The sequence below is a fragment of the Nycticebus coucang genome, chromosome X (assembly GCF_027406575.1).
Source record: "Nycticebus coucang isolate mNycCou1 chromosome X, mNycCou1.pri, whole genome shotgun sequence".
Lineage (NCBI taxonomy): Eukaryota > Metazoa > Chordata > Mammalia > Primates > Lorisidae > Nycticebus > Nycticebus coucang.
This window is the reverse complement of record NC_069804.1, coordinates 162,731,403-162,749,902: the sequence shown is the minus strand read 5'-3', so window position 1 is coordinate 162,749,902 and position 18,500 is coordinate 162,731,403.

The window sequence follows — 18,500 nt, the reverse complement described above, 5'->3', positions numbered from 1 at the left end:
CCAGGAGATTGAGGTTGATGTGAGCTAGGCTGAGGCCATAACATGCTAGACTGGGTGATAGAGCAAGACTCTGTCTCAAAAATAAAATAGTTTTCAGTAAACAAGTCTTGCACTTCATTCGTTAAATTTGTTCCTATTTCTTTTATTCTTTTGTTGTAAATGGAATTGTTTTTCTTAATTTGACTTGCAGGTTGTCTATTGTTAGTGTGTTGTGTTTCCTTGTATCCTGCAACCATGTTGAACTCAGTAGCTCTAATAGCGTTTTGGGGATTCTTTAGGATTTTCTAAATATAAGAGCATGCCATCTGGGAATAGAGATAATTTTATTCCTTCCTTTTCAATCTGGATTCCTTTTATTTCTTTCTCTTTTCTAATTGTCCTGACTAAAACCTCAAGTACAATGTTGTATGAAAGTGGTACGAATGGACATCTCCTCTTGTTTCTGATCTTAGGGGGCAATCTTTCAGTCATACACCATGAGATTTGATGTTAGCTGTAGGTTTTTCCATAGATGTTCTTTATCAAGTTAAGAAATTATTTTCTATTCCTAGCTTTTTGAGTGTTATTATTGTGAAAAAAGATTGAATTTTATCAAAGGCTCGTTCGACATCTATGGGGATGAGCATGTAGTTTTTCTCCTTTGTTCTATTAACACAATATATTAAATTGACTAACTTTCTTATGTTGAACCAACCTAAGAAAAATGCTGATTAGTCGTTGTGCATAATCCTTTTTATATGTTGTTGGATCCAGTTTACAAGTATTATATTTTGTCAAGGATTTTTGTTTTTATTGTGATAAAATACATATAACATAAATCTACCATTTCAAAGCGTACAACTCAATAACATTTAGTACATACACCATGTTGTGCGATAATGTGTAGTTCCAGGACATTTTCATCATGACAGAAAGAAACCCCACGCACATTAAGCAATCACTCTTCATTCTCCGCTCCCCTTCTTCCCTGGCAATCAGTAATCTGCTTCCTGTCTCTATGGATTCACTTATTCTGAATTTTGTCAAGGGTTTTTACGTCTGTAGTCATAGGGATATTTGTCTATAGTTTTTGCCCAGGTGTGAGGTGAAAAGGGCTTGGATAAAATCCCCTCTATATTTAGACAATGACTATCACAAATTCTTTCTCCTGCAGCCTGTAAAGAGAGGGCCTAACTTTTCTGTCAAACACGATTATTCACAGGCCCCTTTGTATTCTCTGCATTTGGCAAAAGAGGGAGGTGGGCAGGGAGAAGGAAGAGGGCACTTCTTGACCTTTGTCTCCCCTCTGTCTGTTGGAGATGGAGGACCAGGAACTAAGAGAGGAGAGCTGCCTAGCAAGGCTCCAGGCAAAATGTAAACATTTATCTCCTTTGCTCTCTAATCTCCCCTTTCTGCTACATTTTCTCCAGGCCCTGCTGGCCTCAAGTATCTAGGTCCTAGGATATCTCTGAGGTCTCTGCCCTCGAGGCAGGGCCTCAAGCCTGAGACTATTTTTACGATCGTTCCCTGTTAGGTGTCCCTTGCCTGCAATCCTTACTAACTGGCCCTATGGCATCCACTTGCTTGAGCCACGTGCTTTTGTGTGCTAAGGCCTCCCTGAGTTACCCTTTCCAAATTCCCTGACCCTGAGGAATGTCAAACCCAAAGCTGTAAAAAGGTGACTCATTGGAGGCCAAGAAGGAAGTATTTATGGAGAATAGGGTGCTCTGTATGTACTTTCCAAGTAATGCGCATGAACAAGTTTGTTACTTGATGAAACAGGTTCAGGGACTGGGGGGAGAAGGGTGACACTCCCACCATCACGGTGCCCCTTATAACACAGTCCACCCCAGAGCCTTGTGGGGAGCTAAGTCTCTGGGAGAGACTTTGTGATGGGGAACTTTTTTTCCTACAGGGAACTTTCTGGATCATACTTCTCTACACCCCAAGAATACTCCCAGATTCAAGGTGATGTCATTGGAGTGCTTTCAGATAGAGAATTTAAGACTTGTTCTAACCTCATATGCTTTGTGTTTCCAGCTAAACTCAAACTTTCCAAGACTTGAGTTTATTTACCTTTAATCAAAAATTCCCTTTCTTGCTTTCTTCCTAATTACTATGGGCCTCAGTCTTCATGGCCGTCAGGTACCAGTTGATCAAAAGTGCCACATATTTAGGTGGGGCCAGTGTGAGTGACATGTTCTTTGAAGTTCAAATAGGGTTGGAAATGAGTGCAATATTGCTTACATGACGTCAAATCTCACATGTTGGAAATAGAGCATGTGACATTTAACAAACTCAAGCTCATGGTAAGGTTGCTATTTTGTTAATAGAACCAAAGACTCCACTTGGGAATAGAAGAGGGACTACTCACTTGGGTCTGCTTCTCTGTTGACAGCAGACTCAGACTGATGAAGAATCAGAAAGCTATTTACAACCTTTAGGCAAGTGATGGGCTATTTGAATGGTTCTAGAGTTTGAGTAGGCAGGCTGACCCTCAAAGCTTGCCTTTTCTGTAGGGGGCGGTCCCCACTGAAAGCAAAGTTCTTCCTCCAACACCTGCATGGCTACTTGTTTGTACACACTATTCTTCTGCTCTTTAAGGACTACTCCCAATGGTTTGGGTTTGGCTATCTTCATAATCATATCAGAGAAGGCGAATACCCAGCAAGTGTATTCCCACTTCTACCACCTCCATCTATAACAGGCCTTAGAAGTCGCTTTTCCACCATGTCAGGATGAGACCACAAAATCGTCAGGTCAGCACTCCTGGCAGCCTGGGCCGCTTGCCTGGAGTTGGTATAAAAGATAATAACAATTGCTAACTTTTTATTGAGGCCTTATTATAGGACAGATACTGGATAATACATTACATGCATTAACTCTTTTAATTCACACAATAGTCTTGTTATGTTACCATTATTTTATAGACAAACCAAGGTCAAAGGAAAGTAAGTAAACTTTCTCAAGGTCAAATGGCAGAATCTAGGCTGGAATTCTGACCTATCTGATTCCAGGTACTAACCTCTTAACCATTATGCTGTGCCAATTCATTCACTCATTCAACAAGTATTTAATCAGTACGAGTTACGCATTAGCCCCATTCTAGGCCCTGGGGATACAGCAGTCAGATGATCTTCACTCAGTGGAACAGGACACTCTGTGGGCCTCTGGAAGAATACCCTCTGGGGACCAGTGACAAACAGTGGATGATATATCCATTTGCTAGCAGGATGAGGGATTTCAAAAATGTGAGGACTTCATATTTGAGCACAGGGAGTGTATGAAAAACTCAAGCCACAAGGCAAAGGGCCAATAGTAGAATTTGAGCTTGAACCCTGATGAGGCCCTGTGTGCTTAGTACAGGTTATGGCCTGTGCTCCAATGCTTGAGATAGAGAACATGCCCTGTTGAGCTCTACAATTCTGTGAAAGTCAACCATCTTGGCCCTCCTAACCATAGGCCAGCATTAAGTTTTTCAAGTATCTCATGTCTGCCTGTATTTTTTGCCATTAGCAGCTGGATGTGTGAAGCTCATGGCTCTCTGCAAGGACCTCTGGGTAGATCACAGGTGGGGCTGAGCTCATCCTTCCTATAGATACATTTCCCCCCTTGTAAAGAGCAAAGGAGACAGATCAAAGGCCACCTGGGCCCACTTGCTTGCTAGGGAGACCCGGGGGAGCTGGAAAGGAAAGGGGAGGAGAGGAGTGGGGCAGGCTGGGGCAGTGCTATGATTGATTGGCTTGTTTTGCTCCTGCACTTCTGTTTACCCAGCTGGGCCTGCCTGCTGCCCAGAGTACCGGCATGTGCATGGTCACTCTGGCCAGTCTTTGGGGCAGTGTCAGGGAGAACCGTGCACTCAGACAGCTCCTGGCAAAGCTGAGGCAGGGGTTTGTGTTTTATTACTGCAACTTTCCTGCCCCACTGGGTCTTCTTCTACCTCTAGGGACACCCCTCCCCAACATACACACCCAATCTCAGCCACAAAATCCCTCAGATCTTCTTCCCCTTAGTGGAACCTAATGTCACTTGGGCATCCAAGACACTAACAGGTAAACATCTGCCAACAGCTTCTAGCCTAATTCTTCCAACATTTAAAAATTCTTGGCATCTCTATAATTAATTCATCTGTTCAAGATAGACAAGAGCAGAGAGCTTTAGGAGAGGGAAACAAATAGCATTTTTCTTTTTTGAAACAGAGTGTCACTATGTTACCCTCGGTAGAGTTTCACGCGTCACAGCTCACAACAACCTCCAACTCTTAGGCTTAAGTGATTCTCATGCCTCAGCCTCCCAAGTAGCTGGGACTACAGGCACCTGCCACATGCCTGGCTATTTTTGGTTGCAGTTGTCATTGTTGTTTTCCAGGCCCGGGCCGGGCTCAAACCCTCCAGCCTCAGTGTATGTGGCCAGCTCCCTACTTCTGAGCTATGGGTGCCGAGCCAGAAACAAATAGTATTGCAGATCCAATAACATGAATGAAGTCCCTGGTCATCTAGGTCAATCTTCTAATTGATGAATGGAGTTGGAGCAAAACCTGGCATCTCAACAATGCTTTCTGCCTGGTTTAAATAGCAATAAGAATCTTAGAAATCCCCCAAATAAAAAAAAAATCCCCCGAATAAAATTATTTCAGAACTCAGTGTGTGTGTGTGGAGGGGGTAGAAGGAGATGTGGACAGGATTTGGGGGTTCAAAGGGCCCTTCCAGTCATGTGGCCAATAGTTTGTCAATGCTCAGAGTCCGCTTGACTTTTCTTAAAAACCAGCTCAACCCCAAACCAAACAGAAGCAAATAGCAACTGGTGGCAAAGGGCCCCTGGACTTTGAGTGAACAGGCACTAGAATGGTGGCTTGGAGTGGGGGCCTAAAGAGTCACCCAGCCTGAGTGACAGTTTCAAATCCCAGCCTTGCTATTTATTAACTTTGACTTTGGACAAGTAAATTGCTTAGTTTTCCTGAGTCTCAGTACAACTCTGTATAAAATGGGGATAATACCTACCTCACTGCATTGTTATGAAGATCGAATAGGATGAAGTATGCCAAGCACTAGCAACTGATCTGTCTGACCAATAAATATGGGGGCTATGATGATCAAAGATGAGGACCGGGTGGGGAAGGGCTGCCTGAGAGGTTCAGCACTTTTGGTGTTCATTCCTAATGTGCGTACAGTTCAAAAAGCAAGTTCGGAAGGTGGAAACAGCCCACGTGTTCATTGACGCGCGACTGGATAAACAAAATGTGGTACATACGTGCAATAAAATACTATTCAGCTTTAAAAAGGAAGGAAATTCTGACACATGCTACAACACGGACGAACTTTGATTATTCTAAGTGAAATAAGCCAGTCGCAAAAGACAAACACTGTTGGGATTCCACTTTCATCAGGTACCAGCAGTAATCAAATTCATAGAGACAGAAAGGAGAACGGTGGTTGCCAGGAGCTAAGAAAGGGAGGAATGGGAGTTATTGTTTCAGTTTGGGAAGAGGAGAAAGTTCTGGAGATGGATGGTGGTGCTGGTGGCACAACATTGTGAATGTATACTTTAAAATGGTTAAAATGGTAAATGTTATATGTATTTACCACATTTATTTTAAAGAGAAAGTTCGGGAATTAATGGGATTAGGGGTGTATGTGTGGAAAAGCCTAGCAGACCGGTGTCCCACTGAAAGCCTGGCTGAGGTTCTCTTTTCTGCTCCCCTAGGAGAGGGCAGCCAACTTCCATATGGGGAGGAGGAGAGAACAGAAGCAGGAGAGAGGAGGATGCCTGTGGCTGTCAGTATAAAACAAACTATGCCAAAGCTCCGGTTCTGAGCTCTGAAAATGCAGCAAGCAAGGAGTGTAGGTTCCATCCCTAGGTGAGCCCCAAAGCCCACTTGGGCCACAGCTGTGGTCCACTGGGAGACCACAGAAGGGGAGGCGGAGGTAATTTGGGCTTGCCTGAGGTAAAAATTGCAGAGATTTGCAAATGAAATCAGCTCTTCAACTCCCCACCACTTCCAAGGCAGAGTGGGTGTGACCAGCCTTTCCTCTTCCTCCAATCCCACTCCTTCCAGGCTCCACAGGGCCCCTCAAGGCTGCCTTTCTCACTCTGTTCCAGCTGCTGATTTCCCTGGAGAGGAGGGCGCGAAGGCGGGGCCCCGGTCCCCACATCCCTAGCAGACCAACCTCTTCACTGGACCAACCGGACCCTGTCCACGTGGACCCTTTGCGTGTAGAAACACCTGAGTCCAGGAACGACACAAGCCGCAGGGATCCCAGCCTAGGCACGGAGGTAATTAGGCACGTCTTCTCTGCTCCTGAAGTAATGTTTGTTTGTCTTTCAAATCCTGCCAACCCAAATGGCTTAGGCTGTGATTTACCATCACACCATTATGTCATACTTCCTTGCTGCTTTTATGACCAAGAAAGACTCCAGGCACAGTAGCCATATTATGTCCCAGCGAACTCCTGCCCAAATTAAATCACTGTTTCTGGTCCCTGTCGCTGGTCAAAAATGACATCCAAGGGTAATTGCTGTTTGAGGGACCCATATTAAAGCAAATGCAAAAAATAATGAATGTACCTATTTTCTGACTGAAATTTGCATCTGTCTTTTTACCTTCTCCTGGCAAACATGTTTTATGTTTGTTTAAATAGCCTTTAATAAAAATGTACAGCTGCAAAGCATCTTACTACTCAATGTTTTCTGGTTAAGAAAATTGCCCATAATCACGGTGGATGTTCCTGTTCGTAACAGAATATTATTTTTCCTCGGTGCCTGGCTGCAGCCCAATGTATGAACATCGTAAGCAATGTGAGGCATATCTGAGGTTGCAAGCACTTCATTCATTCATTCATTCAGTCAGTCAGTCAATCAACAAACTTTTTTTGTGGACTTACCATATGGGGTTTAGTGCCTTTTTGGAACAGAGATGAAAGCTTGTACAGAAGCATGAGCATAACAGGTCACTGATGTGACACACGTAGCCATTGTCAGTCACAGTTGATGTGTTTGATTGGCTATCAAGTGTGACACAAGAAATTTGTTACCAATAACAGTTAATGTACCAAAGTTATTGAATGGTTTGCTTCAGTTGTAAGTTGCAGTGGATTCAGGGTTATCATTATCATAATAGCATCACTGTTGCTTATATTTCAGTATGTTTTAGTGAGAGTGAAAAAGGTTCCTTTCATAACTAGCATGCCAAGTGTTTTTCTCAAGGACACTCATGGGAGTGTGTCATGCACGTGAACATCACCTGTCAGTTGTATCACAGTTTAGAACTGTTGGAGTGGCCCACAAGTTGTGTAATATGTGGGAGAGTGGAGCGAGATGAACCTAGGGAATTACAATGGGCAGATACAGCTTTTCAGAGCTTGAATAGACACATTTTCAGCTGGATGATCCCACAAATTTTGCAGAGCTAATTGTCATTGATGTCTTAGAGCTACTACTTATTTCTCAGGTTCCAGTGTTTCCCCAAGTATGGAGATGTGATCTTAAAGTAGTGACCATCAACCCAAACTCATAATTTTGGTCTGCCTTGGAGAATCCATGGTTGTGCTTCTCAGCATTAAGTAACTTCTAGCACCAGCTGCATTGCACACTGAGCTCCTTAGAAATGAGAGTGTGACCCAAGAGGCAGTTTCCAGGATAGCTTTTATGGAGTGATTGCATTGGACCTCACATTTATCTGTCTTAGAAAGGAAAATTCTCAGTCATGAGTCAAACTAAAAAATGAAACTTACTGGCTCAGTGCCTGTAGCTCAGCGGCTAGGGCGCCAGCCACATACACTGGAGGTGCCAGGTTCAAATCCAGCCCGGGACTGCCAAACAACAATGACAACAACAACAACAAAAATAGTGGGGCATTGTGGTGGGCGCCTGTAGTCCCGGCTACTTGGGAGGCTAAGGAAAGAGAATCACTTAAGCCCAAGAGGTTGCTGTGAGCTGTGACACCATGACATTCTACCCAGGGCATAGTGAGACTCTGTCTCAAAAAAAAAAAAAAAAAAAGGAAAAAAAGAGAAAATGAACTTACTAATAATGAACTTGATATGCTATCTCTACTGGATGGCCAGATGGGGTGTGGGGAGCTGTTTGGTACAGAGAAAGGGTGCCTAAGTTGCCTTACGTTTCTAATATAAAATCAATTTCTGGAATTAACCAGAAGATACTAGAAGTGCCACTTTACATGCAAATGAAGTAAATGATTTCAAGACTATTAGAACTGTTTCCCTGCCTCTAAAAACACTCTCCCAATGCTGCTTGGTTTTCTAATATTAGAAGTAGTGATTTTTTTTTTTTTTTTTTTTTTGTAGAGACAGAGTCTCACTTTATGGCCCTTGGTAGAGTGTCATGGCATCACACAGCTCACAGTAACCTCCAACTCCTGGGCTTAAGCGATTCTCCTGCCTCAGCCTCCCAAGTAGCTGGGACTACAGGCGCCCGCCACAACGCCCAGCTATTTTTTGGTTGCAGTTCAGCCGGGGCCGGGTTTGAACCCGCCACCCTCGGTATACGGGGCCGGCGCCCCACCAACTGAGCCACGGGCGCCGCCCAGAAGTAGTGATTTTTTTTAAATTTCAGATTAATCTATGGGTACACATGATTAGGTTGCGTTGTTTGCATTTGTTCAGTAAAGTCCAAGTTGTAGTTGAGCCCTTCTCAGGAGGTGTGCCCTAACCCGTACATTGTATTTATTAGGTAAGGATTGTTTCTTAGATGCTTATAAACTCTGCTTTGTTCAGTTTAACTGCTTTTTCTTTTCAAAGGTAGGCTTGGGGGAAAGAAGATAGCTCTTTTAAAATTAGGGAGCACATTCAAGAATGAGCCTGAAGTCTACTAGAATTGTTAAGGAGACCAATTGTGTGTAGATGTGACCTCAGTAATTAATCAGTGAACATCTAACAGCCAAATACCTGATGGGAGGGAGGAGGCCCTCTCCTTTGAGAGAGGGAAAATGACTACTCCCTTCTGATTGAAAAAGCACCATCCCAGACCTTCTTGCTGCTGACATGCAGATGTACATCTGGCTGTAATCTCTCACTCCCTGCTCGCCTGTGCCAAACTGTGTGGAACAGAAATCCAGTTTCTCCCCCATGTAAAAAGACAGAGAGAAATTGAATAGTTCGATAGTTAAAATTCTGAGCACTGGCTAGGAGAAGGAACATGCCCAAAGCAATAAAAAGACTCACTTAAAAACGTGGCTGAAGAAAGATTTGAGTAGTTTAAACAACTGGTGAAGTTGACTGGGGCGAAGGGAGTGGAAGACTCAAAGCCATGGATGAGGCTTGATACTCTGCAGACAAGCTAAGAAGTATTTAAATTGTGTTAAGTCTATTCAAGGCTGATAAACAAGATAGAATAAAAGCTTGATAACATTTGAGGGGATTTATTTGCACTTAAGTGTCCATGTTTCTATAAATCTTGCTCTAAATTTTATTTTATGCAGTGGTGTTTTAAATACAGGGTTATTTATAAAGAATGAAAGCATAATTGAGTGGAGAAATGTGCTCTGTTCCCTCTCTCTGAGCTGTCCAACCTAAGGGAAGCCTATCATTCTGCCAAAGTGGTGGCAGCTTTTCCAAATTACAGGACTAGCACATAGGAGGAAAATAATGGCCTTCAAGTTTTGCCTTGGAAACCCACACCGTAGTGTCTCCATTTTGCATGAAATAGTGCAGCTTTCTTTAAAAATGAAAATACCTCTGGAAAGGTTAACGTATAAAGTTACCAGTACCTTAGTATGGTGGTTTCCCAAACTGGATATTTAACTCACTTTTCATTTATATTGAGAACTTCTAACGTGCAGGGAAGTGCAGAGAAGTATATAGCAAACACTTGTATTCTTGCTGTGCTGAGTGGAAATACACAACTGTATTTACTTTGTCTTTTATTCTTTCAAATTAAAAAAGTTACTCAAGAAAAGTTGAAGCTCCCTTTAAATCTCCCACCTGCAGTTAATCCATTTTCATTAATTTGATATGTTTTCTTCCAGGCCATAAATAATACATGATATGTTTTCTTATGTCCATGAGATCAGCCCATTTGGGTACATATCAAGCAAATTCATTTTCACTGCTAAGCAGTAACTTATAGTACAACCATGACACATTTAATTTATTCATCCCCCAATTGCTAAATATTAGGTTGTTTCCAAAGTTTTACTATTAGAAACAAACAACTTGCAGTGAAGACTGGTGTATATGTGTCTTTGTACACAGGATGGGAATTTACCTAGAATATGCACCTTTTAGAAAGTAGGGTTGCTGAGTTAAAGAGTATGCACACTTTTAGATTTTCTGTGAATTGGCAGACTGCTCTCCAATGTGGCCCCGCCAAATAAGTCCAATCAGTGGTACATGAGTCCCCTGGATATCCCACCATTGACAATGTTTTAGTTTTAATTTTTGCCAATCTGATGAATAAAAATAGGATCTTGTTTTGTTGGTATATTTCCCTGAGTGCTAGTGAAATTAAGCATCTTTTCATATATTTAAAGACGATTCTAGTTTCTTCTGCCAATTGGCTGTTGGAATTCCTTACCTATTTTTTTCTTTGGGTTGGTTGTCTTTTGAAAATTGACTCGTAGTATTTATGTCTTTTGGCTGCTGTTTCTTTTCAATTATATGCATGGCAAATGTGGCTCTCCCACTGTGTGGCTTATCTTTAACTTTATAATGGACGTTATAGTGTTTAATGCAGTCACATTTATCAGTCTTTTCAATTAAAATTTGTGAGGTTTATTTTTGCGTGTGTGATAAATGAGTTCTTCCCTATTCTAAGATTGTAAGGTATTCTATATTTACATCAAATGTTATAAAATTTTGCTTTGAACATTTGGATCTTTAATTCATTTTGAATCGATTTTGGTAGGGTTTGGAGAAGTTAACTAATTATGTCTTTTCTCATGTGGATAATAATAATACCATTTATTAAATAATCTATATCATATGCTACATGATTTACGATTCATCTCTGTCCTACATCTAGTTCTCATAGAATTACATGAATTGTTAATAGGCCCTTTTAATATTCCTCTGGTCTATTTGTTTATCCGTCTGCCAATACTACATTATTTTAATTGCTATAACATTATAATAAGCCTTGACAATCTGCCCCTCATTAATCTTCTTCAAGATTTTCTTGCCTATTCTTAGGGCCTTATTCTTCTGTCTAAATCTTACTCTCTGTGTAAATCAGCTTGTTAAAATCCATGAACATCCTGTTGTGATTTTGGTTGAACTTGCATAGAATTTATAGATCAATTTGAAGAGATTCACATCTCTGAGTCTTCCCATACATGAACATGGTATAATCTCTCCTTTTTGTGGTTACCTTTTTTCTAAACTTCTTATTTCCCTATATGCATGTAATTATGTATTTGCAGGAAGATGGAAAAATAGTACAGAGAAGTCCCCTGTACCACTCACTTATTTTCTCCCAGTGGTTATATTTTACATAAATAGCGTATACAATATCAAAACTGGGAATTTGATATTGATACAAGGTGTGTGTGTGTGTGTAGAATTCTATGCCATTGTATCGCACATGTAGATTCACATAACTACTGCAATCAAGATACAGAATTATTTCTCACCAAGAGAGGTCCCTCATGCTTTTTTTTTTTTTGAGTTCAAGCTGTCACTGTGGGTAGAGTGCCGTGCATCATAGCTCATAGTAACCTCCAACTCTTGGGCTCAAGCGATCCTCTTGCCTCAGTTTTTCTATTTTTAGTAGAGACGGAGTCTCACTTTTGCTTAGGTTAGTCTCGAACTTGTGAGCTCAAACAATCTACTCACCTCAGCCTCCCAGAGTGCTGGGATTATAGGCGTGAGTCACCATGCCCAGCCCCTTAATGCTATTTTTTTTTTTTTACCTCATACTATTTTTATGGTTACACCTACCTCACCCCATCTCTAATCCCCAGAAACCCCTAATCTATTCTTCATCTCTACAATTTTATAATTTCAAGAATGTTAAATAAATGGAATCATACAGTGTGTTACTTTTTTAGAGTATCTTTTAAATTAAATTAAATTAAATTAAATTATATTTGTAGAGACGAGGTCTTGCTATGTTGCACTGGCTTGTCTCAAACTCTTGGCCTCAAGCTGTCTTCCCACTTCAAGCTCCCAAAGTGCTGGAAATTACACGTGAGCCACCACAGCCATCCAAAATTGTCTTTTTTTATTCGGCATAATTCCCTTGAGATCTAAGTGGTATGTGTATTAATAGTTTGCTCCTTTATATTGCTGAGTAGTAGTCCATAGTATGGATGTACCACAGTTGGTTGAACCATTCATTTGTCCAGGGACATTTTGGTTGTTTCTGGTCTTGGTGTTTTCTATTTGTTCCCTCTTTTTTATTTTTTCCACTTCTCTATTTTTATTTTCTTGACTTCCTGTGGGTTACTTGAACATTTGTCTTAGAATTCCATTTTAGAATTTAGATTTATCTACCAGGATTTTTTAGTATATCTCTTTGTATAGCTTTTTTGTGGTTACTTTAAGGCTAACAATATACATATGAAACTTAGCACAGTTTACCTGTTACAGTGAAGTATAAAAATGTTATCCCTTTACCTTTACCAATTTATAATATAATTATCTTAAATATTTCCTATAAATACATTGAGAAACATATCAGAACATGTTTTACTTTTTGCTTTAACCAACAAAGATAATTTAGAAAACTAAAGAAAAGGAGAAAGCCAATTATGTTTACCCATATTTTGTACTCTCTTTATTCTTCTTTCCTGATATTCCAAGATTCCTTCTTTTATTTATTTATTTATTTGCAATTTTTGGCTGGGGCCGGGTCTGAACTTGCCACCTCCAGTATATGAGGCCAGCACCCTACTCCTTTGAGCCACAGGCACCGCCCTATCATTTATTTCTCTTTGAAGACTTCCTTTGGCCATTCTGTAAATGTCGGTCTGCTACTGGTAAATTCTTTTATTTTCCTTTATCTGAGGATGTCTTGATTTCACCTTCATTTCTGCAGGATACTTTTGTAGAATTCCTTGCTGGCCTTTCTTTTCTTTCAGCACTTAAAAAATGCTGTGCCAACTTTCTTGTAACCTCAATAGATTCTGATAAGAAATGCATAGTCATTGGGATTATTCTTTGCTTATAGTAAGATGAAGTTTCTCTCCTTTAAAGATTTTTTTTTCTTTGTTTTTAGTTTTCAGAGGTTTAACTATGATGTACATTGATCTGGATTTCTTTGGATTTATCTTATTTGAGATTTAGTCAGCTTGTGAATCAGGTTTATTATGTCTTTTGCCAAATCTGAGATAATTTCAGCCCCAATTTCTTTGAATACTTTTAAGTCCTGTCTTTTTCTCCTCACCTTCTGGGATTCTGACATAAATGCTGTATTTTTAGGTATATCTCACATGTCCCTGAGTCTCTTTTTATTTTTTTTTTTTCAGTATACTTTCTCTCTATTGTTTGTACTAGGTACTTTCTGTTTTTTTTTTTTTTTTTTGTCTTCAAGTTTATTGCTTCTTTTCTCTATGTCCTCCATTCTAATTACTATTGGAGCCATCTATTGAGTTTTTTAAATTTGGGTTCTTTTTTCCGTTCTAAAATTTCCATTTGATTCTTCTTTGTATTTTTCGTTTTCTTTGCTGAGATTTTTTTTTGTCCTGTGTTTCAAGTGTGTTTGTAATTACTTGTTTGAACATTCTTATGTTGGCTGCCCTAAAATATTTGTCACATAATTCTAATATCTCTGTCATCTCTGTCTTGGCATCTATTGATTGTCTTTTTCTCATTCAAACTGACATTTTCCCAAGTTTTGTTATGGCAAGTGATTTTTGATTGTAACTTTGACATTTTAGATATTATTATGCAACTAGATTTTATTTAAATCTTCTGTTTTAGCAGGCCTCCTCTGACACTACTCCAGTGGTAGAAGAGGGAACACCTCATTACTGCCAGCTAGAGGTGGAAGTCCAGGCTCTGCATGTGGTCTCCACTGTCACTGTGGTGAGAGGGACCTTATTTACAGTCCTTGCTTCCCACTTGGCCCTCTCTGACACCATACTGGCTGGATAGTCAGGACACTTCCTCACAACCTTGGGAAGAGAAAATCAGCCTTTTCACTCAGCCTTTGCTAACATTAGTAGGAATGGGACTACATTTTTTTCTATTTTATTTTCTATAGTTACTATTAAAAGTTTTCTGTCCTAATAAGGTTGTTCCTTTTCTTTTCTATCTTATTTTTTTTCCAACGCATTAAATACAAAGATTGATCCTTTTTGCTACTTTGGTTAAAGAAAGCAGCCTTGTGTTGGGGCTTTTTAAAATCTGCTTGTTAGTATTCCTGAGTTGCTGGTTTCCCTCACCCCCAGTCTGGGATATATGAGACAAAAAGAAACACAGAAAGGGTTACTAGGATGTCTCCTCAGTTCCCAATTAATCACCACAAATTTTATAAGATTTTCATTATTTCAAAAGAAACCCCATTTTTACAGTTGAGGCTTATTTAAATGTGCTTGTTTATCAAGTTTTTTGCTCCATTGTTTCTTGAACCTCAGTCCCTTATCCTATACTGAATTCTCTCCTTTGTGATGTACACCCCGTAATAGTTTTTTTTAGTGAGACTCTGTAATTGCCAAACTCTCTTAGTCTTTGTTTGAGTAGGTTTTATTTTAATCCCTCAGTTGTGAATGATAATTCACTTCTACATAAAGTTTTAAGTTAATAAGTATTTGCCCTCGGGTGATGCCTGTGGCTCAAAGGAGTAGGGCGCCAGCCCCATATGCCAGAGGTGGCAGGTTCAAACCCAGCCCTGGCCAAAAACTGTAAAAAAAAAAAAAAAAGAAAAGTATTTGCCCTCAGCATTTTGTAAATAGTATTCCACTGTCCTCTGAGTTCTGTTGTTGCTGATGGGAGATTTATTGTTGATTATTTATTAATCTATTTATTTTATGTCAGTCAGTTTTTAAATGTAATGTGTTTTCTTCTCTCTGGTTATTTTAAGAATTTTCTGTTTATTTCCATTGTGATGTGCCTGGGTTTGTGTTTGTTTTTATTCATCTACAACTTGGGCTTCTTCAGTCTGAATCCTATTGTCTTACATAGAATATACTCATAATACATTGTTTTCAATTTAAAGATTCCATTTTTAGATAGTATATGAGGATCTAAAGGTAACTCATCAAAGCAATCCCTCTCACCATTGTTATTTAACCCAATCTTTTGTAATTATCTTACCTATATACTGTGTAACACCTTTTGGGGGGTTCTTTATTAAGCCTTTACAAAACATTACAATTTCAGACAAAATATCTTCATTTTCATGCCTATGTATCAGATATTTATACAATATTTGTTTAAATCGCATAGCATAATTATCATAAACAAGATTGGGAACAAATATAATTGGCTCTTGGTAAATATGCAACTTAACTAGCGTGAACAAATGTGCATGAGTGTACTACTGGCTCTAAGCATTCATAAATTTTATACAATACATTTTACAGCAGGAATGGGAAGAGGTGATGAATCAGGAAAATAAGGAAAGAAGAGGTTATATAAGACAACTTCTACTGTATTGAGCATCTACTATAGGCTAACAACTGATTTAGGATAGTGGAGGCACAGTGGTGAACAAGATGGACAGGGCTTTTGCTCTCATCGAGTGAGGGGAGAATAAATATATAAATAAGCAAAATAATTTCAGATAATCATAAGTACTATGAAGGCAATAAGCAATTAAATAGATGGTAACTGAGTGGTGGGGACTATTACTGTGTATGAGATAATCAGTAAAGACCTCACTTAGCAGTGATATATATATAAGCTACAATCTGAAAAATAAGGAGGCAGGTACCTGAAAAATCCAGGAGGAGAGTGTTTTAGGCAGAGGAAACATTCCTGACCCGAGGCAGGAATGAGTTTAGTGTGTTGTTGTAATAGAAAGAAAGTCTCTGTGGCTGGCGTATGGCTAGCAAAAGGGAGTGTATGTGAACTAGGGTAAAGGCATTATACAGGGGTTAGACGAAATAGTTCTGTAGAATTGTAATGAAGTTTTATTTGATCTTGAATGTGATTTGAAATCAAATGGTTTGAGAATGGGAATAATAAGATCTTATTTAAATCTTTAAAAGGTAACTTTGGCTATTAGATAGAGAAAGGACTGTAGAGAGGCAACAGAGGAAGCTGAAAGACCAGTTAAGAGGCTTTCTAAAACCATTTGTGCTGCTATAATAAAGTGCCACAGACTAGGTAAGTTACCAATAGGAGAAACTTCTGAAATGAAGTTCATTGTGCATATTTGAGGTTTATAACATGAGGTTATGGATACATATAGGTAATAAAATGGTTAAAGCAGTGAAGCAAATTAGCATATCCATGTTCTCACATAGTTCCTTTTTTTTTTTGAGACAGAGTCTCACCACATTGCCCTTGGTAGAGTGCCGTGGTGTCACAGCTCACAGCAACCTCCAACTCTTGGGCTTAAGCAATTTTCTTGCCTCAGCCTCCCAAGTAGCTGGGAGTACAGGCGCACGCCACAATGCCTGGCTATTTTTTGGTTGCAGTTGTCATTGTTATATAGCTGGCCCAGCTGCGTTCCAACCTGCCGGCCTCAGTGCCTGTGGCTGGCGCCGTAATCATTGTGCTATGGGCGCCGAGCCTCACGTTGGTTACTTTTTGACAACAGAAATTTATTTCTCCTAACATTTCTAAAGAGTGAGTTGGGCAAGAAGAAAGCATTGGAAGGTTTGGTATCTGGCGAGGGCCCTTTCTCCACTTCCAAAGCACTTTATTGCTATGTCCTTGGAGGGCAGGAACACTGTGTCTGCACATGGCAGGAAGGAGAAGAGATGAACTCCCCCCATCAAGCCTTGTTGGCACTTAATCCTCTCCAAAAGGGTGGAGCCCTCATGGCCTCATCACCTCCTAAAAGCCACACCTCATAATATTCTCACATTGGGGATTAAATTCCAACATGAATTTTGGAGGGGACACAAACATTCAAACCATAGCAGAGGCTAATGCAGTAACCCTGGTGAGAGAATATAGTGCCTTGGATTAGAAGGGAGTAAGTGACATAGTAGTAAACATATAGACAAAGGTAGATGTGTTAAGTACATTTTGGAGGCATACTTGAAAAGACTTGATAGATTTTATATATATGGGCTGAGAATCAGAAAGAAAGGAGAAACCAAGTTGATGCCTTGTTTTGCGGGCCTGAGTAACTGTATGGATGTCAATGCCCTATTCCAAAATATGGAAGACCAGAGTGGGAGTTTATCTTGGGGATATAAGTAAGTGTTCTCTTTTGGTCACATTGTATTTGAGATTCTGTGACAGATATCTAAGCAGATACTTTGAGAAGGCACTTGGGTATATGTCTAGAACTCAAGGGGAAATATCAAGATCCTAGATATACATTTGGTAGTCATCAACATATAGATAATGTTTAAAGACATGGGACTGTTTGAGAGCATTTAGGGTGTTATGAAGATAGAAAAGTAAACTTAAAGTAAAATGTCTATTTTAACATTTAGAGGTCAAGCAGAGAAGGAGAAGACAGCAAAAGAGACCAAGAAGAAACAGCAAGCAAGGTAGGAGTAAAACCAAGAATTTATCCTAATAAGATGATCAGACAAGTGTGTAAAGATATGTGTGCAAATGTATAAGTATGCTCATCATAGGATTTTTATAATAGCCAAAATTGGAAATAAATGTCCACAGGGAGATGGTGAATGTATACTGTAGACTATGCTAGGCAGACATTAAAATTATGATATAAATCAATATTTGCTGACATATAAATAGGTCCACATTACATTATTACATGAAAGAGCAGATTACAAAACAGCATATTTAGTATGAGCCCATTAATGTAAAATTATACGTGTGTGTGTGCATATACATATATAAATAGGGTCACAAGGATAGGAGTTTTGTTTTTCTACTTTATTGATGTACCCCTTGAGTCTAAAACAGTGTTTAGTATTGCGTAGGCACTAATAAATATTTGTTGAAGGAACAAGAGAATGATATTGAATATATAACATTAACCCAGAGTGTTAAGAGTGGTTATCCCTAGGTATTGTGATTGAAGGTGTTTTATTTTTCTTTCTTTTCTATTTTGTTTGATTTTCTGTTTTTACAAAGAGCATACATTCTTTTTATCAGTAAGAAAATTCTTTTAATTTTTGAAACTACCCTCATCTTTGTCAGTTACCTATGACCTCCAAGTACCCCTATTCGGCTGGTTTCAGAACAAAGCAATTGCTTTACCATTGCAAATCCATATTTGGGCAGGAAGATCAGAATGATAGCGGAGGAGATATGTTGAAGAGCAGAGAGCAGGAAAAGCGAACTAAGAGGTGGAGACTGACAGGAGCTGTGAGAAAGACAGACTTGTGCCTTGGAAGAAAAAAGGTGAGCTGAGTCTTTCCAAGCAGAGCAGCATAGAACAAGGAGCTGAGAGCCCCTTGCCAAACCTGAGCTGGGGGGAGAGAAGCCTGTGGAGCCCAGAGAACACAGTGAGTTTTGCAAACTAAATTCTTG